Genomic DNA, 27,929 nt, shown 5'->3' with positions numbered 1-27,929 from the left:
TTACAGAAGGTGTGAAACACTTCTTTGCCTTCTGGGTGTGCCTCTCTTAGTGGTTTTAGAGAAGTCTGTTGCAGGGATTTACATGTCAGTGTAAATCTCTTCAGCTTCCTTGCTTGAGGGAAGGGATTGAGAGCTACATAGATGTATGATTTTTTTTTCCCCTATTAAGACTACTGCAAAGCTTGGCTCTGCTTAATGCTTCCTATAGAAAAGAACTGCAAATTGTTCAGAAATTGGTTTAATTGCACCATTCAAAGTGGATCAAACTGCTTTTCTTTTGCTTTAAAATCTGAAGGAAGGAAAAATATAAATGTCTAAAAGTCAATCCCCGTTAGTCAGTCCTCCAAAAACTGTAAGCTCTGGGAAGCCAGAGTTTGCTTCTCTGCAGAGAATTAAAACCATTTCTCAGAGACTTGGAGTAGCCTTTGGTATTGCTCCTCTGCCAGATATTGAAAATTGTTGTTATTTTCCTGATCCCCTGGTGTGGCAGAGATAGAGATGCTTGGGAAACCTGGCCAGTTCACTTGCACCTCTGCTAGCAAATGTTGCTATAGTTTCCAGCATCTTTTGCAAGAAGCAGTATATGCTGACCTGGTATGTGGGAGGAAAGCGAGGACTGTCTCGTCTTTGGAGAAAATCTCTCCAAAGTCATGTCTGTGTTCCTGAGAAGGACTTTTGTGCGCTGCAACTTGGTTTTGAGTGTATGTTTTGCACCTGTTTGGAAGTGGAGTGCTTTGATAGTGTTCAGTGGTGCCTGCCTGGGTAATGTGTTCCAAGTGTTTGCCAAACACACGTGTGTCCATGTGCATTTGTAGCCTCTCTCTGGAAGCTGCAGGCTTCTATGTTTCTTCCTTGCTTTAAGGGTTTAACGGTTACAGCTTCACTGGAGCGAAGAGAGGGAAGCATCTCACTGTGAGCCATTGTAGTCTTCTAGGAGAGCCCCAGCAGTGAAGCCAGCTAAAGCCCTGCTGTGAAATTGTGTCTGCTGGCATGCCTGAGGTGACAAATCAAGGATGTTTATCACCTCTGCCTGTGCTGGCAGATATATGGCTTTGGTTTTTAGACACAGATGCCCACCTGTAAGTGACAGGTCACAACGCTGGGGTGGATAATAAGCATTTCATCATCCTCCTCTTTGTGTGGCAAGAGTGCCTCTGTTCAGCCTTTGGGCTGGAAAGTGCAAAGGAGCCAGTGGGTCTGCAAGAGGCCAGCATGGTAGTTTTGTTTCCTACGTTTCTGGCTTTGGATCTGGGCAGTTTGGAAGGAGGAAAGCTCCTTCCCTGCCTGCCTTATAAATACTTAATGTTGGGAGATGCACAAATAGCAGAGGTGGTTGATGACGTGACAAGGGTGGAGGGGTGTTGTGCCTCCTGATGGTAGTGAGCAGGCAGGGCTGGCGTGTGTGCAGGCAGCAGCATTAACGTGCTGATGTCAGAGGTCATGTGGGTAAGAGCCTTGCACCACGTGTGGACAGTGATACTTCACTGTTGGAGATGCACGAGTTGAGCTTTCAGCTCACAGCTTCACTCTCTTCCTCCTCTAAGGGAGACTCCATCTCTGCAGGTCTCTTGGTGCTATAATTGTGTTGACCTCTTTCCATGGGCGAGCCCAGATAGTGGGATTTAACCATTGGTGGATTTTTCCAGTGTGATGCTGATTATGCTAAATGTGATAAAGGCACTTTCCAGCTCAGTGGAAAATCAACCTCCACACCTGCTGATGAGGGCAGGGGCAGTATCCCCTATGCCACAGGTGCTTCCCCTGTGTAGCTGGATTTTTCAGATGCCTCAAGTTTTTTTAAATTCGATTTGTTTTGTGGTCAATCAATTAGAAATAGTGTGTGGGCAGGTTCTGCCCCTGCTCTGTCACCTCTGTGCTGTGGGGCCAGTGTAAAGAGGAGGAGGAGGCAGAGTCAAACCTAGATGTCAAACTGAGAACATTCCTTATCAAGTGCTCTAGGCCAAAGTGAAGGGATCTGTGGGCTTTTGGAGGTCCCAGGTGATTATCTTGGTCTATGAATCATCTTTTGTTTCCACGTGGGAAGTGAAGGGGGGTGTGAAATAGAAATGATTAAGAAGTTGAGAAGTTAGCGTCACCTCTGAGCTGCCTCTGAGCAGGTGTGTCATTACCATTCTTTTTTTCTTTTCTGTACTTTTGTATTTATTTTAAACATTCTCACTGCTGAAGTGGGAGAGGGGATGTTTAGTAGGTGCTGTGCAATGAAAAATGGGAGAAGAAAGCAGAGTTAGATAGCGAGTTGGCTCTTTATCCAGAAAGGCTCTTATGCTGTGGTGTAACCACTTGACAGAGGTGGCTGAGTCGAGCTCAGCAGGATGGCGTTGGTGGGTGCAAAGCCCTTCTCGACTCTTCAGGGAGCAGCCCCCTTTCCTCCAGGACCTGGATGTGCTGCCTTCACTGTCCTTTGCCTTCACCTTGCCCAGATGTAATTTTACTGAGCTGCTGTGAGCCTGTGAATGTCTTCAGCACCTTCCCTTGTTCCTGTGTCCTTCTGCCACTGATGGCGCAGACACTGGACTGAGCCACCCCAGCTTCCCCCTAGCCTGTGACCCCTCTGGCTCTGCAAATGAGGCTGCCTTGGAGAAGTGGACTTCTTTTCCGTGTAAGAAAGCCAAGTTCATCTATGGCTGATGAATCTGCGGCAACTGGGTGGTTGTAGAATCGTTGTATCTCAGCATGGTGGTGAAGGAGGTCTGAAGGCCCTAGGAGCCCTTGCTCCTTGGGAGCATCAGCCCTGGCGTGGGCAGGAGCTGCAAAGGGGTGATGGTTTCTGCCTGCTTGTTCCTCGCATCCTCTGCAACAGTTCTGTCAAAATATCCCAGGTTAAACAAACAAGCTGCTATTAAAAGCTCCTTTGGATCTCTGCTGACAGAACGAGGGTAGGGAGCATGCCGCAAACACGCTGGTGGCAGATGTGAGCAGACAGTCATGCTGAGGAGAAGTAGGTGATGGGCAGTGACCCCAGACTGAGGGCAGTGGTCCTCCTGGGCTGCAGTGTGCTGGCCGGGACTGTCAGTTTGGAAAGCTGAAATGTTTACAGACAGTCCATAGCTGATCTCTGAGGCGAGAGCAGAGCACTCCCAGTTGCCACACCAGACCCACTCTGTGCTCCTCCATGGAGGAGCTGGAAGGGACATGCTGTGGTGTGGAGGGACGTCACGCACAATCACCACTTTAAAAGGTGATATGTTCAAGCCCTTACTTGGCTCTAGGCACAACCTGAGCTGGTTGCAAGGGGGCTTGGTCCATATGGAGCTTACAGGGAGCAGCAGTGTTGTATACAACGGCTGTTCTAATGGCTGTGAAGGAGAGTTGCTTTATAATGCAATAAAGCAATGCTTTATTAGCTACCCTACTAATTGCAAAGAAATTATGAGGGCTGCTGAAGGCTTTGGTCCTTCGAGGCTGTCCTGCAAGGTGATGATCTGAAACCATAGGGGGGAGGCTGGTCCCACCATTCCCAGGGCAGCACCTCATCCCAGAAAGCAGCTCCAGTGGCTGCAGGGCTGTCATGTCTGGGTCTTTCTGCATCACTGAGTTCCTATAAAAGCAGCCCCAGAGCGTGGGGAGAGGAGCTGGTGTTCTGTAAATCGGAAAAAAAAGAGATCCCAGAGGTGGGTGAAGTGTCTGCCTGTACAATGCGTGGCATTTGCTGCCTGTAAATCCCTTGGCACACCCAGCCCCTGTGCAGGGTTAGCTCCCACTTGAATGGCAGAAGCTGGAGGTGTTTGTGTTAGCTGGAGGTTCAGCTATGTTCCCTCTAGCAAACCAATGGAGAGATAAAGCCCTCAAAGGATTGATTCACCTTCCGGCAGTGCTGGAGGTGCCCTGGTTACTCCTGCTCTTGGATGAGAGCTACCTCCCTGCCGGTGCCACTGCTCCCTGGGCTGAAACATCGCTGCGAAGTCCTTCGGCTCCCACTTCCTGATGCTTCATCCTGCAAACAAAACTTTGTTGGAGCCATAGTGTTGCATAAACAGCATTTCTGCAGATGTTTAACCATGCAGATCCTTACGGCTGGTGAGCCAAAAAGCAAATGAAGGCTTGGATTTGATGACCTTGGACTTGGTATCCAACAAAACTGTTCCCGTTAGCAGACCAGCGGGGTGCAGGCTTGGGGCTTGCTGAGTCCTGCACTGGTGCGGAGAAGACTTCCATGAGAAGGGCAGAAATGTTGCACAGCTTATTGGTATACATACATCCCCACATTTCCCTTCATGCTGACCCTTCACGTCTCCTGTGGATGTGCAGTAATGGGGAGCACAGCAGACCTGTCCAGGAGTCGTCCCCAAGCAGCTCCTTCCATGCTCCCTTTGCACCTGTCTGGAATAAAACCAACCTTGTCATTTGCAAAGACACTTTAAAAAGAGGCCCTAATTAGTGTCTATAAATTGCTTTCTTTAACCTTTCCGAGTTGATGTGATCTGTTCCCTTGTTACTAAAAACCTTTTATGAGGTGCCTTAATTTTCCGCCCACGTTATTAGTCTCCTGAAGCTTTTTTACGTGGGGTTCTTGTGTCCAAATCTATGAGCAAGTGCCTTTATCTATCCGAGAAGATTTTTCTCCTGGGTTTTGTGCCCTTTGAAGGGCTCTGAAAAGAAAGAAATCTTTTATTGCCAGCAGTCTGAGTGTATATCTCGATATTTGGGGAATGACTTGAGTCAGAAATGAAAAGTTTCTGTTCAATAACAAAGGTGGTTCCCTTGAAGTGTTCAAAGCCACGTTGGATGAAGCTTTCAGCAGTGTGATCCAGTGGAAGGTGCCCCTGCCCGTGGCAGAGTGGTTGGAACTGGGTGGGCTTTAAGGTCCCTTCCAGCCCAAACCATTCCATGATTCTATGTTTCTGGCGTTTTAAAACTCCGTAGGTGTGGAAATGAAACCCATCCTCCTTGGGAAGCTGCACGTGGGAGCCCTTGGCAATGATGGATTTTGTTAATTTTGTTAATGGTTGTTGGTATGTCTTCCAAAAGCAGATTCACAAATTTGGCCACATTTAACTTGGCTTTTTCATACAATCTGGATGCGGTGCCAGTGTGGGGTGGCTTGCATATGGCAGCTAACTAGATGGCATCTGGGAGCACAAGGAATATTGAATAAGCAACTTTCCTTGTTGTCACAACAAGTAAATAATTTTTTTCTGATTTCCTGGAATTTCAATCAAGTGAGAAAATTATTTGCATTTCCATAAGAGCTTGAAATACCAACTTTCCTGCTTGGAAAATAATCCTGTAAGACCATCTCAGGTTTTCCTGGGAGGACACCCTCTCCCTCCCCAAATCTGGAGTTGACCTCTTCTTTAAACAGGAGTATGTGATTAGAAATATTTTTAAATTACTTAAATAATAGAATGAAGTATTTCTTTAACTTCAGAATGTGTTTTATAAAATGTTACCCCAGCCGTTCTAGAAGAGTTGGTTTTGGTGGGTCAGGCTGCCTCTTAATCCCTTTCAGAAGGATGGGGGTGTCTGTTGTCGGGGCTGTGGCTGTTATATGCATAGCATCACTGCTTGCTGTTTGAAGACGTGTCAGTTGAGAAACAGTCTCTTTCCATACCTACAGACCAGAAATTCTGCTTCTTTTGAGTTTCTCAATTCACAGCAAGGCTCACAGCACAAACGGTCACCCTCCTGCATCCTGCATAGTGAGCAATTACTTTTCTTGACTAAAACAAACACTGAAAACGTGCCTGTGAATGCACTCTGACTGTCCTTGCTGGCAAAGAGTGATGTAGGGTTCCTGGCTGGAGGGTTTTTGATCAAAATTTGACACATGCCTCCCACCCCCCAGCCTCTTGCAGGCTTGGTTGCCCACCCCCACCTTCATGGGTGCATCTTTCCGCTTGCACCTTGTTTCAGCAGAGCACACGTTCTCAGCTTGTGTGGTGGAAATGGGTTTGTTTCACATTGTTTTGGTTTCTTTTACATGCGTGCCAGCTGCCACCACTTCTGATACCACTGAAAACCCTTCTGATGCATCTTGCAAGGATATTACAGGCCTTATGAGGAACGGCTGAGAGAGCTGGGGGTGTTTAGCCTGGAGAAGAGGAGGCTGAGGGGAGACCTCATTGCTCTCTACAGCTACCTGAAAGGAGGTTATGGAGAGGAGGGAGCTGGGCTCTTCTCCCAAGTGATGGGGACAGGACGAGAGGGAATGGCCTCAAGCTCCACCAGGGGAGGTTTAGGCTGGACATTAGGAAAAAAATTTTCACAGAAAGGGTCATTGGGCACTGGCAGAGGCTGCCCAGGGAGGTAATTGAGTCATCTTCCCTGGAGGGGTTTGAGGGATAGGTGGATGAGGTGCTAAGGGCCATGGTTTAGTGTTTGATAGGAATGGTTGGACTCGATGATCCAGTCGGTCTCTTCCAACCTGGTGATTCTATGATTCTAGGATTACAAGATAATGAATAAACATCAAATTGAAACTGCTTGTCCCTCCAGTAAGGATGGTCTTTTTGGATTGAAGGCATTTTAAATTAAACAGGGATTGGCCAATGGCTGTTGCCAATCCCAGATTTTGTTTCTTACTAGAAATGGCTTAAATCACTTAATCAGCTTCTAAAATTTGGCTGCAATGTGTTTTGGAGGTGTCTCCTTGGTTGCGTGTACCCCTACGTGTGATCTGAGCATTTCTTTGGTTTATTAGTGTTATCGATGGTTGTTTCTTAGTGCAACCATGAGTAAGGAACCTTCAATGTCGAAGGGAGATCTGGACGATGGGGAGTAAAGGCTGAAACTTAGGGTTGTGCGTGCAAGGTGCAGCAGGTAGGATATGTAAGGTCACCATCTGCTCTGCAAACCCTGCCCGGCCAAATCACAGCAGGGAGAGCTCAGGATGCAACGTCCGCCTTCGCTGGGGACGTCAGGACTTTTGTCAGTGACGGCAGACATCGATGGGACTTTAGTTCAACCAGGTGCCCAGGGATGTTTGTGCGTACAATCAAGTGCTAAATTGCCAATGTTTAACCTTTCCCTTCCCTGTCCTGGCTGCTCTGCTTCTGGTGATATGGAGACAGCCTTGCATGGCTGCTTATTTTCCAGTACCTACAGGCTGCCAAATATTGAAGCCAGAAAAACCCAGTCTGAGCTTGATAATGCTGGTAGTTTGGTGGCTTTTTCTAGCCAGTAACTTCCCAACTTGGTTTTCCTTGTGAGTTCCCTGGGTGGGGATTGCTATCTCCTGTTGTGATGAGAGGGACCAAGACATGGAAGTGCAGTGATAGCCATGGATATGGGTTGGATCAAGCACTGAAAGCAGGGTGCTTGGCTGTCTGCTCAGTGGGATAACAGCGTGGAAGGGCTGACGCTGCAGCCCAAGCAGCTTCTCGCTCTGGGGGGGCTGTGACGTGGGGTTCCTCGCAGGCAGCATGTTTCTTGCCTGCCTGGCTGCCTTCCAGGTGTGTGCTGTTTCCTGTGCTCCGATTAACCGTGTGCTTTGTCCCATTCCAATAACAAGAGACCGGAGAGTGTAAATAGCAGCTCAGCCAGGGACCTCTGGTATCTTCTGCGTAATAAGCAGCAGCAATCTGGAGGGAAATATCATTTGTCGTCCTGCCTTGGCTGTGACCTCCGATAGCTGAGGCTCTGTCTTGCTGCAGTGCTGCTTTGTGATAGCTAATACAATTCTGCTAAAAGGATAGAAGATATTGGCCTGAGCACACTTGAGAGCTCGCTGGCACCCTGAGTTTTGCAGCATCATTGTGTTTTCAAGTGTATTTTGCCAAAAGAAACCAAAGAAAAAAAAACCCAACAGTAACAAAAAAAGCCCTAACCCCTAAAATCCTCTTTTTTTTTTTTTTAAATGAATATTGTTGAGGAAATGAATTATTTTGCAGGTGAAGCCTTCTTGTAGGGCTAAACCTTACGTGGCTGCATTACCCTGATGCAGTTGAAAACACAGTGCTTGGGTGTAGTTTCCAGACAGGACGAACTTGACTGTGGCTGCAGGCTCTGCTTTCTACCCTTTCCTGGTCAAGGAGAACTTGAAAAGTGGATTAAATCTATTTTTTTTTTTCCAGATTTAAATTCCTGCCTTTCTGGATTTGGGCCAGCTCAGCTCAGCTGGTGTAGATTTCTTCCTCCTAGAATCATGGAAAATAGAGGTTGAGAGGGCCTCAGGAGGTCACGTAATCCACCTCGTGCTCCCCGGCAGGATCAACTGTATCTAAAATGCTTGCTAATGAGGTTGGAGTTAGGTATCTTTACTGTATTATAGGCAGATCCACAACCTGAGAGTGCACATACCTGTGTAAGCAGCCCTGTTTATCATTCACTTCTGCATATTTTTCCCTCTCGCTTGTATTTATTCCCCTTTTTTTTTTGCTCTGCATCCCATCCTTACGCTTATTTACTGTGAGTTTTCCTACTTCCGTGAAGAATGCTCTAATTCTTTCTTTAATAGCGGTTGCTATGGCAGCTGGTTCAGGCGGTGCCTTACAACCTCGTGCAGAGCTGCTTTTACGTACACTTTCACTGCTTGTTTTTTTCCTCTGGAGCCTGGCCAGATCTTTGGGAAACCTTATCACTCACTGCAAATGTCTTGACAAAAAAGGGAGAAGGCGGATTCTGGCATCGCTCTTAAAAATGTCTCCTATGCTTTGCCTACCCTCTAACCCGTCACCTAGAGGATGCTAAATAGGCCAGGAAGCAAACTGTTTAATTCTGTCTGCTGATGCCTTTCTAATCAAGAGCCAAGATGCAATCAAGCACCCTGCACTGTTTGTAATTCGGGGAACAAGAGCCTGTGAGCAGCTCCTAGCCGGCAGATGTGGTTTCCACTAGGGTCCCTGCAATTTTCAACTGCTTTTTGCAGGATTTGGCATCTGGATTCCCCACGTAGCGTGAAGTAGACTGGCTATAAATGTTAGTCATGTAAGAATTGGCTTTAGTTGCTTGGCTGTTTCTCATGCTCATTATACATTTTATAACAATTTGCAGCATCAGTCAGTTTGGCCAAGGATTTCAAGTTAGATCGCAATTCCTTTTTTTTTCTGGTGATCTTCTCTGCTTTGCCTGGCTTTGCTTTCAAGGTGGCACGGAGGAGTGGTGCACAGGAGCAGAAACCTCTGAAATGCAGTGGGAAACTTCCAAAGTCTAATTTTGATTGTTTTGTCCTTACCTGGGCTGACAAGAGAGAGCGGATTAGTAAAAAGAATAAAACAACCAAAAAAACCCAAACCCCAAACTCCAAACCAACCATGAAATAAACAAACCCCCACCTTTTTTCCTCTCCTAAAGGACTGTTGTTACAGTGCCCACCTCTAAGAAGGGTAGACTAGAGCAGGAATTAACCTGAAAGTCATTCTCATGCTGTTCTCATTGTTGGTACCAGCCCTGTTTTAACCCATTTGGCAGTTGATGGTTTCCGTATTAGAGAAGTGTTATCTGCACACAGCTTGTATTTTGTCCTGTGTTACACCTACATCTGCCTGGAAACATCCCCATTTTGAGTGGATGGGGGAGATTCTGACACTTTCAAAGAGTTTCCACTCTTCTTGGATTCAGAGCAGCAAGAGTTGGTGATCAAGTGCTGATACTTGGTTTCTGGTTGAAATGATAAGGCTTGAATGTAGTGAGATATGATGGTTTGGTGTATTCAAACAGATTCTTTCAAATTAGCTAACATGAAGGATTGTCTAAGTAAAAAAAAAAAGAAAAAAAATATTTGAAGACAAGCAAAATTTTACTGGGAGGAAATTCTGGAATGAAAGCATGTAATCCTTGCACAGAGGAGGAGCAGCTCTGCTGCACTGAGATTTCATTGCTGTGGGATATCTACAGTCTGCTCAGTGGCTTGGGATAAAGAAGTTGCCTGGAAATCCATGCCAGCTCTCTAAGCTTCTTGGAGAAGGGAAGGAGCAGCGCCCCTGCAGTGAAGGACAGCCGCATCACTCATGTTAAGGACGTGGTTAGAAGAGCACTTTCTGCATCTGTCCACCAATGCTGGGTTGATTTCTCATGTGTTGTCAGTGGAAAAAGATAACACTGAACTGGGGTACTGTGATTGACCCTCTGGAGAGTCCGGCAGCTCTACAGAGACCAAGGCCTAGAAACCTGGAGCTGGAGGACATATAGCGCTCCTGCAAATAGTGAATTTCAACCTACTTAGGAGCTCAGGCTCTTTCTGTGACTCTCGAACTTTTCAGACCTAGTTTATTTTTTCACTTCAGATCCTGTCAGTTTGTCTTTCAATTAGCAAGGCCATAGCAAGGCTTCTCAGGAACTTAAGTAGGACTCTTCTTTTAATTAAAATTTTGGTTTGATACCCTGAAATAGTAGGCATTAGAAAGAGCCAGAGCTCCAGTGAAGGACGACAGTCCCTGTAGATCTGCATTGACATCCTCCTGGCTGTCAGGCAGTTGATCACAGGGTTTTCTTTCCTCCTGAAGCTGATGCTGTCAAAACAATGATGCAAGTCCTGATGTGACATGAAGCTCCAGTCTAGGCTGTAACCAGTCAACTTCCAACCTGCTGCTGGATGCTGTGCCAAACCCACAATGTATCAGGGTTGGCAGGTGACAGCAGGTCATGGAGAGATGCTGCAAGTCCATTTTCCTTTTATTAGAGGGGTCAGTGAGTTTAAAATTTTGTTTTAAAGGGCATATAAGCAGGATTCCTTGTGTGCTTTTATAATAAATTCATTCTTTAATCATGCGGTTGTGAAATAGCTATGAACAACCGGCCACTCTGGCCCCTGATCCAAATCATACTCATCTGTGGTAATTTTCCATCACTTTTCAGAGCAAGGGAAATTGTCATTTGAGTACTGGTCAGCATTGCAGCTGTAGTGTGGATTCAGGATTTGGGTCATCATTGCATTGTATCACTTGGTGCTCTGAGATTTCCTGTGCGTTTAGTAGCAGGAATAGTTGCTGCTTTGCTCCGTCCAGTTACCCTAAGGGGAACAAGAGAACAGGAACTATTTCTTGCTTCACTTGCACTGGAAGACTTGTCTGCTAGCTGAAGGGCAGTATTCGTTTACTGATTTCCTCCTGTGAAGTGGAATTGACAGCTTGAATTGCAGGTAGAAGTGGAAGGAGCCATGCCCAGGGCAGCGCAAGGGTGATGAGACAGAGCTCTGGCTGTCTGGCTTTGCTTCATCCTTGTATCAGTCTCTCTGTTTTGAAAGTCTCCAGAATCATGTTGTTCATTCAGACATTCCTGGACTAAGCTCTGACAGGAGCACATTCAGCTCCCATTAACTGGGGGCTTCTTGTGAATCCCTGAGGATCTAGGCACAGACCTCCAAAGATATTTGGGTTTTTTAACTTATACTGAAGCCAGTTTGGTTTGGTCACCTAATGCGTTTGTACTCCTTCACAATACAGAGTCCATCTGAAAAATACTCAGCTGCTTTCTGTTGGATTAAGCAGTTCTACCCCACAGTATTAAACTCTAGTGACGTGGTATTTTGTCCTCCTTGGAGATTGCCCCGATCAGCACCAAGAGTTCCCAGCAGCAGTGGGAACATTTCATCTCTGCTGTGGGGAGGAGTGGTTCCCTGTGGCAGTCATTACCTTGTTCTGGAAACAAACTCTGATGCTGTGGGCTCCCCACCCTCCTCCTTCCCCTCCCAGAGGAAGGGACTGTGGGTTTTCCAGCTGTGGAACAGGAAAGAAACAGGGGATCCTGTTTACCTACCCACTGAGCCGCTCACATCTATTTAAAGCTCCTCCTCGCAACATGCTGCTTATCGCTGTGGCACCTTGTTCACCAGCTGTCCTGTCTCTGCTGTGCCCGCTGGAAAGAGCTCCTCCATGGAGCATCATGTGTGGAGGTCCTGAGATGTCACAGCTGGGATGATGGAATGCATTTCGAAACCCAGCGGGCTCTTTTGATGTGTTAAGGCACCAGCACCAGGTGCTGTGTAACTGGGAGATGAATGGAACAGCTTTGTTGCCCACAGAACGCTGAGGCTGGAGGAGGGCATTTATTCACACTGCAGTGGGAAAAGTTGGTCTTGTAGTTTTGCCGTGTCCCAAAGCAGTTTCTGTCTTAGATTCTAATAACATCCAGCTTGGTCTTAGCTCCTTGGGAGGTGTCAGATGGTATCCTATCTGTGCATGAGCAGGGAGGTTTGGTGGGACTGGTGAAGAGCCTTGTCTATGTTTATTATCTGTTGCTACAGGACATTGGGCACTGGTTGGTTTTCGTGGACACCGTTTCGCTCTTGTTGAGAGATCTGAATTCTCAGCAGCCATGGTAGAAGCCTGCATGGCAGACCTGCTGGGTGGGAGGCCACCTTCCCACAGTGGATAGGAGGCGGCTCTGGAGTAGGAGAAGGAGGAGTGCCTCCCGTGCGTGGGACCTGGGAGCACTCTGCACATCTGCACGCTCCTGATGCTGTGGGAGGGCCTTGCTTCTGCACAGGAGCGATTTATCTCACCGTTACAGCATTGAGGGCCATTAGCAAAGGCAAGCAGGATGATGAAGCTACAAGAGGAGAGGGTTTGTTGGTGGGAATGCTTGTGGGGTAAGTGAAGATCTTGCCAGAGCCAAGATACACAGGATGCAGCAGCAGGTTGAGCAGTGCAGCCTGCCCCTGGCTCTGGGACAGAATCTTGGAGCAACAAAAACCTCATTCAATTTGGCACAGTTTGCAGTGTGCAGAGTGATCATGTGAAATGCTGACTTGTAAGCTTAGGTGTTTAACCTGAGCAGAAGCGTCATGAAGTTGGGGCAGGTATTTGCTTTGGAAAGAAAACGTGTACTTGAGCTTGTACATCTTCTGGGATGCGCACAGCTCCAGAAAGCAGAAGGACTGACAGGAGAGCACAGGGACGCGACCAGGGCAAGTCTTCTCTGAGATTGGTGGCAGAGAGAGCTTTTTACACTGTCATCAGCCCTGGGGTATGAGTTGTCCCTATGGGATTTAGGGAGGGAGGGCTCTATGGGCTGCTTTTCCCTGCCAACCTGGGTCCATCTCAATGCAAAGACCATTGCAGCCACCTGGTCCTAGTGTTAATGAGAACCTTCACAGCTGTGTTGTGCATGGCAGAGCATATTCAGGTAATGGTTAATAAGCGATGGAGGGGATCAGGAGCTCAGGTACCCAGGAAGTCACTGAGTGGCCACATTTAACTCAAATTAGCCCCTTGTAAGCAGTGGTGGCAGCTGTGTGTAACAGTGAGCTAATCTCGTTGGGGGAGGATTGGCAGGAGGAGGTGATGGCTCGCTGGTGTGGGTACCAGGAGCAGGGATCCATACTGGGCTTCCCTTGAAAAGGTAGACACGGCGTCCCTGGGATGTGCTTGCATCCCATTCCCACAAGATTCAGAATATTCAGTACTGCAAGCATCCCAGGGGGAGCATGGACATGCCCTGCCTTAGTCGGAGTGCCAGCTTGGGTCAGGGACCATGTAACCGTACCAGTGAGCATCAGTGAGCATCTTCAGAATGGATCCTGAGGGACCCGTGCATGGACAGCCAGTGCTTAACCCAAATGACTCCTACATGGCCCTTCCCGTTGTCTGAAAGGGGCTCAGCCAAAAGCCTTGGTCTGGCAATGCGGCTTTGACCTGTCTGTAATCAGGACAAGCTGCCTGGTGCAGGGAGAATGGTGCTGCCAAAAGGCAATGAGCATCATTTACTTTAATTAATTTGGGGGGGGGGGGCCTTCTTTTATGGCCTTTTTTTTTTTTTTTTTTGACAGTTGCTTAACTGGGAAAGTAAGCTGGGGGGAGGGAAGCTGTCCTTGTTTAAAAGGGTCTCTTCTTAGCCTGTAAATCTGGGCCAGATCCGCTGGTACATGCTGGCTGCTTTGTGCAACCCTGGTAAGGAAAGCAACCATAAATGTCACTTCATAGCTGTTCTGCTTTGCTTGATGAATCTGGATCAGTGTCTCTCTTTCCTAATCGGGTTAGTTTTCCTTTGATCTACTCCTGTTAGGGGAAAACTAAACTGATTTAGCTATTCCTATCCATTTTCCATTCGTCTGATGGCTCTTTCCACAAGGATATCTCGGCTCTACCCTGCTTACTGTTGAGTTGTCTGATGCTGTGGCAGGTGTGGAGTATAACTTTGTAAATCATAACCAGTATTCATTGGGATTTTTTTTGCCAGATGTTTTGTTCATTTTTGGACAGATTAGATTTAAATTGACAAATGCACTGCATTTAAGGAGAAGACGATTGATGCTAGCTGTCAAAAAGAAAGCATTAATTATCAATCATATTTTATTGAGCATCTGTTGAACTGATTTGCCATAGAAAACATAATTTTCCTGTACTCTGTCTTTGGGAAATCTGTTTTTTGTGAGTAATGTAATGTATGCACTCTCAGTAATGGTGTTGTATGCTAGAGATTAGAAGAGAGGAAAACTGAATTTGGGATTAAAATCTGTGATACCCCAGAATTCAAATCACCTGGATTTAGGAGCATAAAACCATCATCCGTGCTGGTGTGCCATAAAATCACTGCAGGTGTGTGCCCCTTGTCGCTTCTGCATGTAAACCCTGACTATGCACGTGATTTTCAGATGCAGCAGGGTTTCAGTGAATGCAGCGGCTTGTTTGTTTGCTCTGAATAGGCCCTGGTTTTGAAAATGAGTCTTGAGTTAGTGTGAGACAAGATAAGAATAGTTGGGGGAAGTTGCAGTGTTCCTGCCTCGCTGTGTGCTGCATTTCCCGTGCCTCAGAGCGGCAGCGAGGCACCGGCGTCCGCTGAAATCACCTGTGTTTGGCGAAGCTGCTGCTACGATCATTAAGTAAATTGGGTTTCTAATGAGTTATTGTCCGCATGCAGTTGCATGTGATGTGTAAAATATATCTCGCTGTGCCCCTGTTGCATTTAATGCACTCAAATTGACTGCCTGGAAAGGCAGGTGGAAGTGAAGGGGCATCTGCTGAAGAGCTCACGTAGCCCTTTCCTCACTCCAAACGGGTTTTGTTTTTCTTTTGTGATAGGTCGAACGGGGATCAGCAGTTTTTTATCAAGCTGTTTTTCTTGTGAAAGCCGAGTGTTATCTTTGAAGGGAGATATGTACCCTGTGTGAGATGGACACGAGGGAGCTGATCCAGAAATGTGGCCAAGTGGGACTCATCAGTAGGTCAGCGTCTCCTGGTCCGCGTGTCTCGCTGCTGGTCTAGTCCTGGGGAATGTGCTTCATCAACAGCGAATCTCCTTGTTTCCAGTGACAATGTTGGAAAGGAAGGGATTGCCAGCCAAGAAGCTGGAGAAGCCTTGTCATTCAAACCTAGTCCGCTGGCTGAAGAAACCCCTTGATCTAAATACTCTGAGTGGAAGAAGGAGGGAGGAGACAGTTGCAAAGCATCTCAGAACTGCTGACAATGTAAGGACCTCCTTATAAGAGCTCCTGCTCCTCCCACAGTTTCTTGAGGAACCTCTTTCAAATGCTCTTGTAATTTTACTGCAGCACAGAGATCCAAGGGAGGGTTTGTGCATCTTGCCCAGCTGCTTTGGGGCTCAGGTCCATCTGAATTCCCATCTGTCCGGTGCTATCGTGACTGGTGCTAGTGAGGAGGAGATGGCTTTGCCGCATGTCTTGTCCCCTTCCCACAATGACTCTGCAGATAGTAGCCGCCATGATTTGTTCCTCTCTGCCTGCGGTGGGGATGGCCTCGCCTGAACCTTGTTTGTGTGTACTGAGTGTTCATCTCCACTTTTATGGGTATTTTATTTACTAGAAATCCCTGGTGCAGATGTTCTCCTTTTTAATCTCTTGGATGCTGTTGTGCATTGCAGACATAAAACACCTCAAACCAGTTTGGTTTATTTGGTCTGTCTACAGAAACAACCCTCTTGAGGAACTGCCTCACTGGGGAGCAAGGCTTCAGCAGTGAAGAGGTTAATGCGGTCAGTCCTGAAAATTATGTCTGCCTCATGCCAAGTCTGATTGTCATCTTGCTCCTTTTAGCCCCTGCAGTTGTTCTGCCCCCAGAACACTGTACGTGACCATTCGATCTATGCAGGATGCGTGTTTGTAGGGAAACCGTCCCTTGCTCCAGTGCTTCTAGTGCCCTGTTAGGTGAAAGAGGCAGTGCCAGAGCCTGCAGTTCCTTCTTCTGTCCTTCAACCCAATGTACGTGGTGATACATGGAGATCTTGGCCAGCAAAATGTGCCCATCCACTAGTAATAGGTTGCACAACTTATGCAACTGGGGCCCATTCTAACTCCGTTTTGGTGGTTATCCCCTTCTTCCCAGGCGTGCTGGATGGAGGAAAGGTAACAGTCCTGTTGGGGTGTGGAGCCAAGCCAGAGGTTAGAGCTGTAAGAGCTGGCAGCAGCCAGGGCAGCAGCACGCAGCCTTCACGAGCTCGCTTTTCAAAGGGGAATAGCTAGAATTTGGTTCAGGGCTTTTAGGTTTCCGTTATACAGCTGTACTGGTCAAAGATGCTTGTGTGAGATGTAGACCATGTTGGATGCTCCAGGTCTAGTGGGCTCCTTTCCCTGGAAATTATCCTTTATGATAAAATATAAGATATCATAAGATATGGTATAAGATATGATAAGAAAGAAACAGGATTTCTCTGATGCATCACTAACTGGGGTGGTAGTGGAGGCTTATAGTGGGATTTGCTTCAGTCTGGGAAATGCGGGGAGCATCCTAGAAATATTTGATGCAAACAGCTTCTTGGAAAGAAAGGCATTTTTTAAGACCGTGGTTTTTTCCAAAGGGAGGGCCAAAAACAGTTGAGGAGGGATCTTATAATTGATCATAGATCTAGTAATGAGGATCAGCTATCCTGCATCTCCCAAAACAGGTACAAATGTTCTTGGCACAAGCTGCACTGCGGATCTCTGACTGTGTTTGAAGGAGAGGACTCCTTGTATGAAGAAAGTTTCCCATTTCATTTCACGAGAGATACACTGGTCCATGGTGTCTCCAGGAGACAGAGCACTTAGATTCCTGTCCTCATGATGGTCTGTAAGGGCCCTGTCACCCTGGCTAACCACCTCCACTCCCATTCTTGAAGGACTTGCTCTCAAAAAGGGCATTGAGTAAGATGCTATGGGCCTCTGCTGGATGTTGGTCAGCAGAAAACCAAGTTTTCTTTCACTAGAAGCTGCCAAAGTTGTTCAGTTATACTCGGTGCTGGAGATACTGAATTTTGGGTCTGGCCCCAGGCTGGATCTGGCCCGAGCAGTTGCACAGGGCTGCACATCTTCCTGTGCACCAGCCTCAAACTGTCTCCTGGTTCCCTGTGCTGTCACTGGGATCTGCCTCTGCAACCTGTAATTAGTGCTGTCAGCAGAGCAGCGTAAGCAGCCTCTTAAGCATTAATTACTTTAATGAACTTACAAAGGTGGGTTTAGCTACCAAAGCATTTTGTTGTTGCTATACATTTTTAAGTCAAAATATTAGACTGTGGAATCGATGGAAGATGACACAAAACTGGAGCCTGGCTTTCTTCTTGTCCTAATGTTCAAAGTGTGGGTTTTTTTAGGTAATTTAATCACGAGTCTTTTCTGCTCTGTTGCACAGAAGCAGCTGTGGCTGACAGGAGAATGTAAGGAGGCTCTCTCCTTGTTTGCTTATATGGAGGTGTGAGGGATGCTGTGTGATCCACTGTTCCCACCCAGAAGATGGATGTCACCTTTCTTGCATTGTGGCAGCTGAAAGGTGGCCCATGGTGCTTGGGCTCTTATAGTGTTAAATATGTAATGAAAAACTCCCCGATGTGAGGGATATGTTGGTGAGGGAGCTCTCATATAAGCAAACGGGATGGAATAAAATGGTTCATTAACAAAACTGCTTTTAATATAGTTGTAAGTGGAGTTTTTGCTGCTGTGGAGAGAATAGTCCTGCCATTGCTAATGGCAGAACTTAATGGGGAATTTTAATGACTTAATTGTGTTGAAAACTGCACTTTTCCTGGGAAATGCAGTGTGCTTTGGCAAAGCAAAGCTCTTCTCCACTGTTGCAGAAAGGAAAACTGTTAACTCTTCTGAGCTGACTCTCGCTGAAGAAGGCATGGGAGGCATTTGTCTTGCAATACTAACGTGGAGAGTGGACAGGGTCTTTCATCCCAGGACATGAGAGGTCTCGAAGGGGTGAAGGGAGAGAAATGGAATGTATTTTTCAGTTTTAAGGTGAAAGAGGGTAGATTTAGCTTAGATATTAGGAAGAAATACAATTGGCACAGGGCACACCCAGAGAAGTCGTGGCTGCCCCATCCCTGAAGCTGTTCCAAGTGAGGTTGGATGGGGCTTTGAGTGACTGGATCCAGTGGCAGGTGCTCCTGCCCATGGCAGGTAGGGAGTTGAACTGAATGGGCTTTAAGGTCCCTTCAAACCCAAACCATTCTATGTTTTTATGATACCAGTGCCTCTCTGCTCCCTGCTGTTGCCTGCAACTCCTTGTTCCCAGTGTTGAGGAGTTATGTCTTCAGCATTCAAAGATTCTGCTCTGATAAATGGGATGTTTTAAACCTATGTAAGAGCTGTAGGAATTATGTATTTTTTAATTTAGTTTGAACTATGTGCTTTGTTAGTATTAATAAGCTCAGCGTGTAAATACAAATCAAAGTAAATAAATTAAAAATCACTATATGTGCTGAGACTAAAGCGTTCATCTCCAAAACAGGATGAAACATCAGTAATTTGGTCTGAAGCACTAAGGCAAAATGCTTTCTAGAGGAGAATTTCAGTTCTTTGCCTCCTGATGTTAAGAGTCCTAAACTGACCCCAAAGGCTGCTAGAGCAATCTTTGTAAGTGTTGGGAGTCCTGAGCTCACATACCTGATCTGAGCTGTGTCCTTGGGTTCAGACCCCAGCCCTCCCCTCCTGTGAGGGAGCATCTTTGTTCCTGTGCCATGATGTACACAACTTCTCTGCAGTTGTGAAAGGGTTTTCTCTCTCTGCTCTGCTCTGATCTGAAGGGTTTTTCCAAATTCAAGTCATATTCTTTAGATGAAAGTGTTTTAAACTATCTGACATGGCTTTTGAATGCGAAGAAGCCACTCACTTCATAAAAAGGAAAGTACTCCCAACCCTGTGAGCAGTTTCTTTCTTTATTGCATCAAAGTGCAGGAAGCTCAGCAGAGGAGAGCTGGCAGCAAGAGCTGTCCTGTTTTGAGGTTACCCAAGACCAGCAAGTCTGCAGATAGGGCAGGCCTGGGTGAAGGCAGCAAGCTGGACTTTTTTTCTTTCTTAAAAGTCTAAATGACCTGTCAGGCTCTCAAGCTGCTTCCCCACTGGCTAACCTCGCCTGGCAGCCGCGGAGCTATATTGCATCAGCCAGCTTGGGAGCAGTCATCTTCAACTCCATGAGGTTGCGGGAAGCAGAAATCACAGAAAACTTGTAACAAAAGAACTTTGAGAGAGTTTTCAACTTTGTGTGGTGGGACAGGTGAAGGAACTATTGGAAACAAGGTGTTCTGTATGCAAAATGCTTGCCAGTCAGGTAATAGACCAACCCAGGCTGTATCACTGCATACCCGCTGGTTTTGATCTAATTTAAAGGTCTTTTCTGCAGTCTCCAAGGAGATGTAGCAGATTTCAAATCTTCTTCAATGAAATTAGGAAGCGTTAAGGAAATTAACTTTTTGTCCATTATTATTCTTTTTTTTTTTTTTAACTTGGATGCTGCAGATAATGGGTCTGAAATTTGGATTGTGCGACTAGGAACCTGCAGCAAGCTGATGCCATGATCTTTATTGAGCAGACCATCCTCAACTGGATCAGGATCAGGTCCCTGAGGTAGATGGTCTCCAGCTGCTGGCTGGGGGGGACCAGTGTCCTCTGTGCACAGCAGCCATCGTGCAGGTTTCTCTGTATACTTTCTGTCAGGCCTGTCTCATTGATGATGGCCATTACTGTAGCTGTGAAGAACCTGCATTTCTGCCAACCTCAGGTGCTATCTTCAACTCTTAAATGTACGAGCTGGTTTCCATGCAGTGCTGAATACCTTTGAGGATGAGGCTCAATGATATGCTCTCTTGACTTCTCTGACAAGGGTTTGTTGGTTGCCAAGGGCTAGGAGAGAAGGACAATCCTTGTGTCTCTAATGCATTTGGTTATATTGAAAGCCAATTTGCAGCGTGGAGTGCACAAGCATTTCTTGGAAGTGCCCCTGCTTGGTGTGTGGTGGTTCGAGGATCACCTGTGCTTCCAGGACAGGTCCCACCAAGGGGCTGCGTGTCGTGAGCTGTGGGACTTGATGCAATTGCTCGGTGGCTGGTGACAGCTGCCTCTGCACCCCGTGCCGGCGCCGGGCTGTCACGGGTGTTGTGAGGCAGCAGCTGCACGTGGGTGACGTTTGACATTGGGGGTTGCTTTGGGATTGGAGGTGTTTGATCTGGAGAGTGAGTGAAATGTGCTTTTTTGTTAATGTGTTAAGCAGAAGTTCTAGACTGTGGATCTGTCTATGTGTAATAGCACCTTAGTGGAGGCTGAAAGAGAAGTGGTTTGAAACTTTAGGGAGAAAGTAGGATTTAATCAGCCACAAAAACTTGCAAACTTATTAAATCATTTAGGTTGGAAAAGACCTCTAAGGTCATCAAGTCCAACTGTCAACCCAACACCACTGTGCCTACTAAACCATCCTGAACTTCTGGGGCTTGGGATTGCAAGATGAAAGGTAAAAAAGAGGTTGTCCTGGCTGGCTTTCTAGACAAGATCAGGAACGGTTGTAAAACGTAGGCTTGGTGACCCAATGTGCTTCATTCTCCACCTTGGTGACAGCATCATTCCTGATTAATGATTAAATGAGTCATGCTGCTATACCACGTATGACCTTGCTCCCCACCTCTTGGGACTTATCCTCCTAGTTCAGCTCAGGACCCTGATGTGGACAGCAAGGAGGTCCAAGCTGAGTGGTGGAGACCTTCCTGAGGGAGTGATACCAGCCAAGAGTTGGTGCCGAGCTATGGCTTTAGTTTCTCTTCTTAAAATAACCCATGGACACAACTCCATCAAATACAAGATGCACCCTGGGGTCTGGTTGCTATCAAAGCTGTTAGAGTTGAGACTCCACCTGCTTTGCCTGATTCCTCTTGGCTCAACAACCAAGAGGGCTGGGCAGAAGGAAAGGAGAGGTTTTCTATGCTTTAAAGGGCAGAGCTACGACCTGGAACCCAAAGGCTCTGTCACAGCTGTGCCATGGACTGTCACTGTGACCTTGGCAAAGAAACCTGAGCCTCCAGAGTCCTGAACTAACTCGGGCTGAGATGTCACATCTGTGAAACGAGGCAAATACTGATTGTAAAATCCCAGGAGACAGCCTGGAGCTCACTCTGCTAACAGCAGCAGTGCTTTTGGAGATTGCTGGATGAAAAGCACTGTTGAAATTCAAATCTCTGAGTTGCGTAAAATTTGCTGCTAATTGCAGATTGCAAAAACAGAAGCACTGCTGAGGACCAGCCGATGCTTCTGTGGTGGAGTTCAGGTGGCTGCTAAACTTGCATGAAAGTTTTCTTTCTGTAGCGTTTGCTTTTTAAAAGGAAACCGCAATCTCTTTATTTAACAAAAAAAAAAGGGTAGGGGGAGGACTTTCTGCTTGTATAGGCATTTCCCTTCCAGCACTGCGGAGTGATGCAGCGTTTCCAGTAAGAAATGGTGCTGTTGAGCAGGAGGTGATATTTTAGCAGATTATACTCTTCCTCCTGGTGTGTCCCCTGCGGTCTCTCATGCCTGGTAATGGTGCGAGACACATCAAGGCTCCTGCTGCTGCCGTGTCACACAAAGCTGGTGTTCAGGAGGGCTCTGTTGCAGAGCGTGTCCTGACACAGGTGTTTAGACCTTGGCTACGTTGCACTGTTTGACGCATGAAGTGATCCATGGGAGCCAAGTATGCGATTTGCTCTTGTATCTCTTAATCTTCACCCCCAATGTACTTGTCCTAAACGAAATGGAGACAAAATTAGAGGAGAGGGGGAAATAAATCAAATTCAGAATGAGTGCCGCTGAGTGTGGAGAAGATTCCAAAACAGCTGGAGCAGCTGGAGGTTCTCTGAAGGCAAGGGTGAGGTTAGAGGTGTGCAAGGGAGAAAACTGCTCTCTCTGAAGTGGGGCAGGCTGAGAGCAGAGAAGGGGGAGAGCTCAGGCTGCCAGCGAGCTCCTGGGCTGCCGTCAGTAGTCTGTCACTGCGGGGAATGATTTGGTGTTAGTTCTGGGCAGCTTGAAAAGCAGATATGTATTTCCTCACCCCTCCACCAAAACGTCTTTTCCGTTACTTTAAATAGGAAGTTTCCTGTTTTATAATTGAGGCTCTTAAAAACATTTCATGTGGTTCAGGTCAACATACAGCTGCTTAGCTGAGGCCATAGGGTGCCTGAAATATGAGTTGGGGCAGAGGCTGTTGACTCTGGAACCTGGTAACACTTTTAAGTGGCAATATGAACTATTTCCTGCTACACAGAGCATATTATAGTGCCCTCTTGCAATTACTGGCAGGGTGGCTCTGTGTGGAGCTTGGAGTGTGTTACAGATCTGCTCCTTGGGCACTGGTGACATTATTGTGTTAATGCAAATAGGGAGGCTTTTCATGCTGCAGAAGTTTACCTCCTGACACCATTGCTCCTTTTATCTAAACACTTCTTAAGCTGTAATTTCTGTTAAAGCCAATTAATTTTTTTTTTGCTGCATTTCCTTTTTGGTACCCTGAAAGTTTTATCTTCTAACAGGCTTAGTATAGACATCACAGGTGATGACTGCCTCATGTCCCAGTAGGTGGGATTTGGTCCAATACATCAAAAATAGTTTCTGAACAGGTATATAAGTGGGATCCTCTGTGCTGCTCAGATAAAAGGCTTTGATGTTTTGTGTGAATGGATTTTTCATGTCTTGTCATGACTTCCAAGAAGGGCTTTTTGTAGGAAGAAGGCTGGAAGTAGTTGGAAGTGTAGGAGAACAGGAGGTCCTGGCCGAGTATGTACTGACTCTGTGGGTGTCTTTTGTCTAACTCTGCCTAGATCACAAAGGGAAGCAAGATGTGCTGCTAGTTTGCGTGCTTGCACCCACCAAACCCAACATTTCAGGTGCAAACTGGAGAGATAGGGGGTTGAAGGTTCCTATCGAGCTGCTGCCAGAGGATATAACTGTCTCCTATCCCTCACTTTCACACTTCCTTCACAGGTCATTGGATTGTGAAGTTCTGACTGCAGCAGGATGATTCCGTCTGCATGTTGTCAGTGCCTTCTGCTGAGCACCATCACATCCGAAAAGATAGCATTGCTCTGCCCATTTCTACAGCTTTTGAATCATCCTTGGGAAAGTTGGCCTTGGTCTCCTTGATCTATGCATCCGTATCTGATTTAATTTTTTAGTACTCTTTAAATAGACACCATTCACAGAAAATGTCTACTAAAAAATGTCTCTTAGAGGGAGAAGAGGCTCTTTGGCAGCCCAGGTGTCATTGTCACAATGATACTGGGGATCTGCTTTGCTGGCTCCCAGCCCGCAGAAATCCTGCTGAAGGCAGCTGAACCCAAAGATTATATAAAACACTCATCCCTTTTAAAGCCCATCATCTGTTTCAAAACCATACCAAAATGATTTATTTATTCTTCCAATAACAGATGAGGAATGAGAAAACAAGAAAATAATCTGACTTTGGTTTTCCCTTATGTTTTTGATATCTCCTGCATGAACCAATTTCACTATTATTCTGAGCAGGAGGAGAGGATGAGGATACTTTTGAACATGATGCAGCATCCTTAGAAAGGCTTGTCAAATGGCAGCATCCTCTAGTTTTTTTCCTTATTCAAATGGGTTTGACTTTGTTTCTGCTGTGTCCTTTGAGCATTGCTGGTTGCAGATGGGTAGCTTTGACCCTGTTACTTATCTGAGTAATCCCAGGTGGATGGCAGCCATTAAAGAAAGATGCTTTAGCATCACTAGCAAAAAATTGATTATCAAAGCTTGAAGTTCTTATAGATGAAGAACAAGAAAACTATGGGATGCAGTAGGATGTAGGTGCCTGCCTGTGGCCCATTCATCCAAGAAGCGGCTGTAGGCGTCTGTCCGCTTTTGGTTCTTGGTGCTACAGTGATGGTTAGGGGTCAAAGCATAAAGTGAAAATTGGTCAAAATAGCCATAAAGAGGGAGAGAAAGATTGAAATAAATGTATGAGTTGTTGACAACTCACACTTGCTGTCAGATTAAAACTTGTGTACAAGCCGGGCCCCAAGCTCTGTGGGAAGAGCATCTCATGCAAAGTAGCTCCTTGGGGCTAAGGAGGGGTATGTCCTTGTAAGCAAGAAGCATCCGAATCAGAAATAGATTTTCCTTGGAGAATCAGCACCTGGGCTTAGCTGCATGAAATGGCCTCTTTCCATACTTCCCAGGTTTTGTGGGTATATTAGACGGAATGTGTGTCCCCAGCTATAAACTGGGTGGGAAGCATCTCAACAGGCTTTGAACCTTCCCTGTAAAGCTTGGTGATCAGTTGTGACAGGGTGTCTCAGTTGCTACCTCAGCAGGCAAACTGGGCCATATTTATTTTCAGGTTTACTAAATGGTTGATGCTGTCTAAGCGTGGGGTTCTCTTTTCTGTGGGGTTTTTAGTCTTTCAGAAAGCTTTAGGGAGCTGCAGTTTATCAATGGACCAGGTTGGGCTGTCAGCAGCTTATTTCTCAGGTTTTAGATATGCTTTAAAATATGAATCTTGTAGTGTTCTGTGTTAGGAAGCTGGATGTTTTGCTGGTAGAGCGCTCATAGCTTCAATGCTGCTTTTCTGGCCAAGTTTCTCCTGTGTAATAAACATCCCTGCAAAACCATAGCAGTAAAAATGCAGCTTTGAAGTAGCTGAACCCATCCATAGGCTGTGGATCAATCTTTCTAGACCTCTGCCAACACAGCTATGTGGCACAAAACCTACCAGTATCGCACTCGAGTAATACTGGGAAGTGGTTCTTCTGCTACGCTGGGTTTTTGACTAAAGCTACGTTTGAGTGGAAGTGACTCCTGCCAATATGCAGAAGTGTGCATCTTAATCCAAGTGAATCTTCTCTTCATTTTATTCAGTAAAATCAGGTATAGATGTGCAGGAATTATTCTGCTGCCACAGAGCTCTGTGTAGTTGGAACTTTTAAAAGTGGCCTGAGAACCAGTAAGTGAATTAGGAGAGTTTAAGTATTTTCAAAAAGAAATTGTTGAGTGCAAAGGATCAAGAAAACCCTTATATTTAAAAAGTAATGGCCTGAATGTGTGTGTAAACTCTGAGCACACAGGTAAGCCTGCTTGCCAGTGTGGGCAGTTTGACACTATGTATTTTTGGAAGGAACCAGGACCTCCTGTCAAAGAGATGTCTGGGGTTCCCCCCTAGTATCCATATCAGTTTCAGATGGCTTTTACTCTTATGAGTCATTAATACTTGAGGTATGCAGAAGCTCGGTATGGATGGAAGTGTAATAGTATCCAGAATTTTATGGTGTAGCTTATTGACTTAGGGGGAGCCACACTCACAAAGGCATTTTTTGATCCCTGGAAAAGTCTTCATCTGGTTTAGGAACTTTTCTGTAAAAGCTTTTTCTGCTGTAAACTCAGAGGGAAGTAACATCGATGACAAAAAAGAGCGCTGTAATATCTCTTCAGGTGAGACAGCCGATTACCCCGCATCAAATTTTCCTTAGGGCCTTTGCAGTGGCTTCTTTGTCTTCCCCTGATTTATGGGTTTTAGGGAGAGTAAGTGAGGCTTGGACATGCTTGGGAGGAAAGGGGGCTCCCGAGAAGTGAGTTTGTTGTGTTCAGGGAGGAGAATCTGTCTGAGGCTGCTGCCCCAGGACATGTGATGAAGGGTGTCTTAAAGCCTAGGAGGTATTTTCACAGCTGTTGTGGGAGCTTTTTCTGTTTAACACAGTACAGATGTGAATGATAAAATATAAATTGAAGATTAATGTACACCATCTTGGTGTGTGAGAGGTTCAATTATAGGCAGAGCAAGCAGAATAATGGAAAATAGATTTGAGTGACTGCTCAGTTAATATAATTTGCAATGAATTATTCACAACAATTTGTTCACCCAGCTCTTATTGTAATCATTTTCATTCCTTCATTTGCTATGCATTTGAAACTACTTCCCACAACTTCTGCTTGACATGTAATAAAGTATATCCACGCATCCAGCCCCTTCTCCCCACCTCCCTCCACCTCTGTGCGAAGAAGGAGAGATTTTAAAGAGCTCAGCATTTTAGGCACTGAGCTGTCTTTAAGAAGTTAATTGTAAGTGTTGAAGTGGAGGCTGCTGCCTGCTGAACATGCTGGTGTGACCCATAAAAGCTCGTTCTGTCAGGCTCGGAGTGCCCTCAGCTTGCAGAGAGGCTCACAGAGAACCCATGACCATGCGTGTGTGTGAGATCTTTCTTTCAGGAGTGATGTGCTGAGACTTTAACCAACAGCAGGTGATCAGCTGGCGTCAAGTGATTAATCTGCATCCTTGAGAGCTGACGTGTGTGCTTCCTACCTGTATGGCATTGTTCGTGCCTGGAGGTGGGAGGAGGAGGCGTTGGGCTTTGCAGTGAGCTGTGTGGCGTTGGCAGACTTGAGGAGGAACACTTGACTTGTTCAGATCCCTGTCCCTTGTGTTGTGGATTAAGCAGTGGAGCAGATCTAAGGGTATGGTTTGCAGCACTGCTAAGCATTGCAGTTGTGCCCCCCGCTTTCATATCCATAAGGAACTGGAAAACCCAGAAATGCACGTTCCACCTGAAATTTAGCAGGAAAAGGGACTTGTTCTGCCTGGCCATGTTGAAGTGGCTGTGCCTTGGTGATGGACATGGAGAAGGTGTGCATGTTGTCCCTCCATGTCTCTCTGCTGTGCTGCCCACAGGGAGCAGGGGTGATGAAGCTGCTCTTTGCCACCCTGTACCCTGCTGCTGGGGGTGGGGGGTAGGAATCGGGGCTATGCTCTGATATGTAAATCCTCTTGCTTGTAAAAAGGGCCACATGCAACAGAAAATTGAAGCTCTTGGAGGTTTCTGCCTAGCTGTTGGGATTTGTTGTCTGGAGCACGAGTACTAAAGGCAACATCCCTCTGACTTTAGTGAAGAGAGAGAGGTTGCATTGCTGCCGAGCTCTGTGCTCCCCAGCTGAACTCCTAGATGCAAACTTAAGCTTAGGACTGGTTGCAAAGGAGCTTGACCTCTTCTTCAAGCCGTGTTTGCCTGAACATTCATACCTGGGTTCATTACCCCTTTTTTTCTACTCTTTCCTGATGTCTTGTGGTTGTCAGTCTTTGATGCACTGGGAGATGACATGAAATGTTTTGAGGGCTGTGGTGAGCCAGTCCTGAGGGCAGACAAGAGGCAAGCAAGGGGCACTACAGACATGAGGGCTGCTACGAGAGTTAGTGGAGAATCAAAGCTGCCTTAGGATAAGAGAAGTCCTTCTCTGAATCTTAATCCTTCAAGGATTCGTACAAGCTCATCAAGCCACGATCACAGAGCCTTCAACACAAAACTCGATGCTCCATAACAAGCTGGGATTTATGCTACTGCTTCTTCCCATGGAGGGGCAGTACTTGTAAGGTTAATCTGCCAGCATCTACTTGTCCAAAACATGTCAGGCAAAACATGATTATGGAGCTGTGTGTCATTAGTACACAATGGCTCATAAATGACTGAGATTGAATTAAAACCCTAATGGCAGAGCATCCAAAGCAAATAAGAGACAACTCGCCTATCACTCAGCTTGGATTAGGAGAGCGGGAGCTTGAGGCTGGCCAGAAACAGTAGAAGCACAGTCATTAAATTGGATATACTGGCTAGGGTTCAGTGGTCTTATTACTGTCAGGCATGCAAGTGTTGGGGGTGTGCGCTATGTGTAGGCGTGGGCTTCCTGCCCTGGCCTTTGAGCTGGAAAAAACTCAAAACACTTTGGACTTGCTGTGGTGGGGGGTGAGTTTTATTCTTTGGTGTGTTCTACTTTTTTGTATCAGTTTCATCAAGCAGGTGTCAATGCCTTGAAATTATTTCCAGCGAACATAAATGCCATTTTGGGTTGGATGAAACAATCC

At 46.3% G+C, this 27,929-nt stretch overlaps 1 protein-coding gene across 4 annotated transcripts in view; it reads left to right on the top strand.

Moving 5' to 3' along the window:
- PPP1R16B (protein phosphatase 1 regulatory subunit 16B) overlaps positions 1-27,929 on the top strand; it is a 64,161-nt gene that overhangs the window by 20,836 nt on the left and 15,396 nt on the right. The window lies entirely within an intron of this gene.

Source organism: Phaenicophaeus curvirostris, chromosome 18 (genome assembly GCF_032191515.1).
Source record: "Phaenicophaeus curvirostris isolate KB17595 chromosome 18, BPBGC_Pcur_1.0, whole genome shotgun sequence".
Taxonomy (NCBI): domain Eukaryota; kingdom Metazoa; phylum Chordata; class Aves; order Cuculiformes; family Cuculidae; genus Phaenicophaeus; species Phaenicophaeus curvirostris.
The sequence above is the reverse complement of the archived record's forward strand: the minus strand, read 5'-3'. Positions and strand labels throughout refer to the sequence as shown.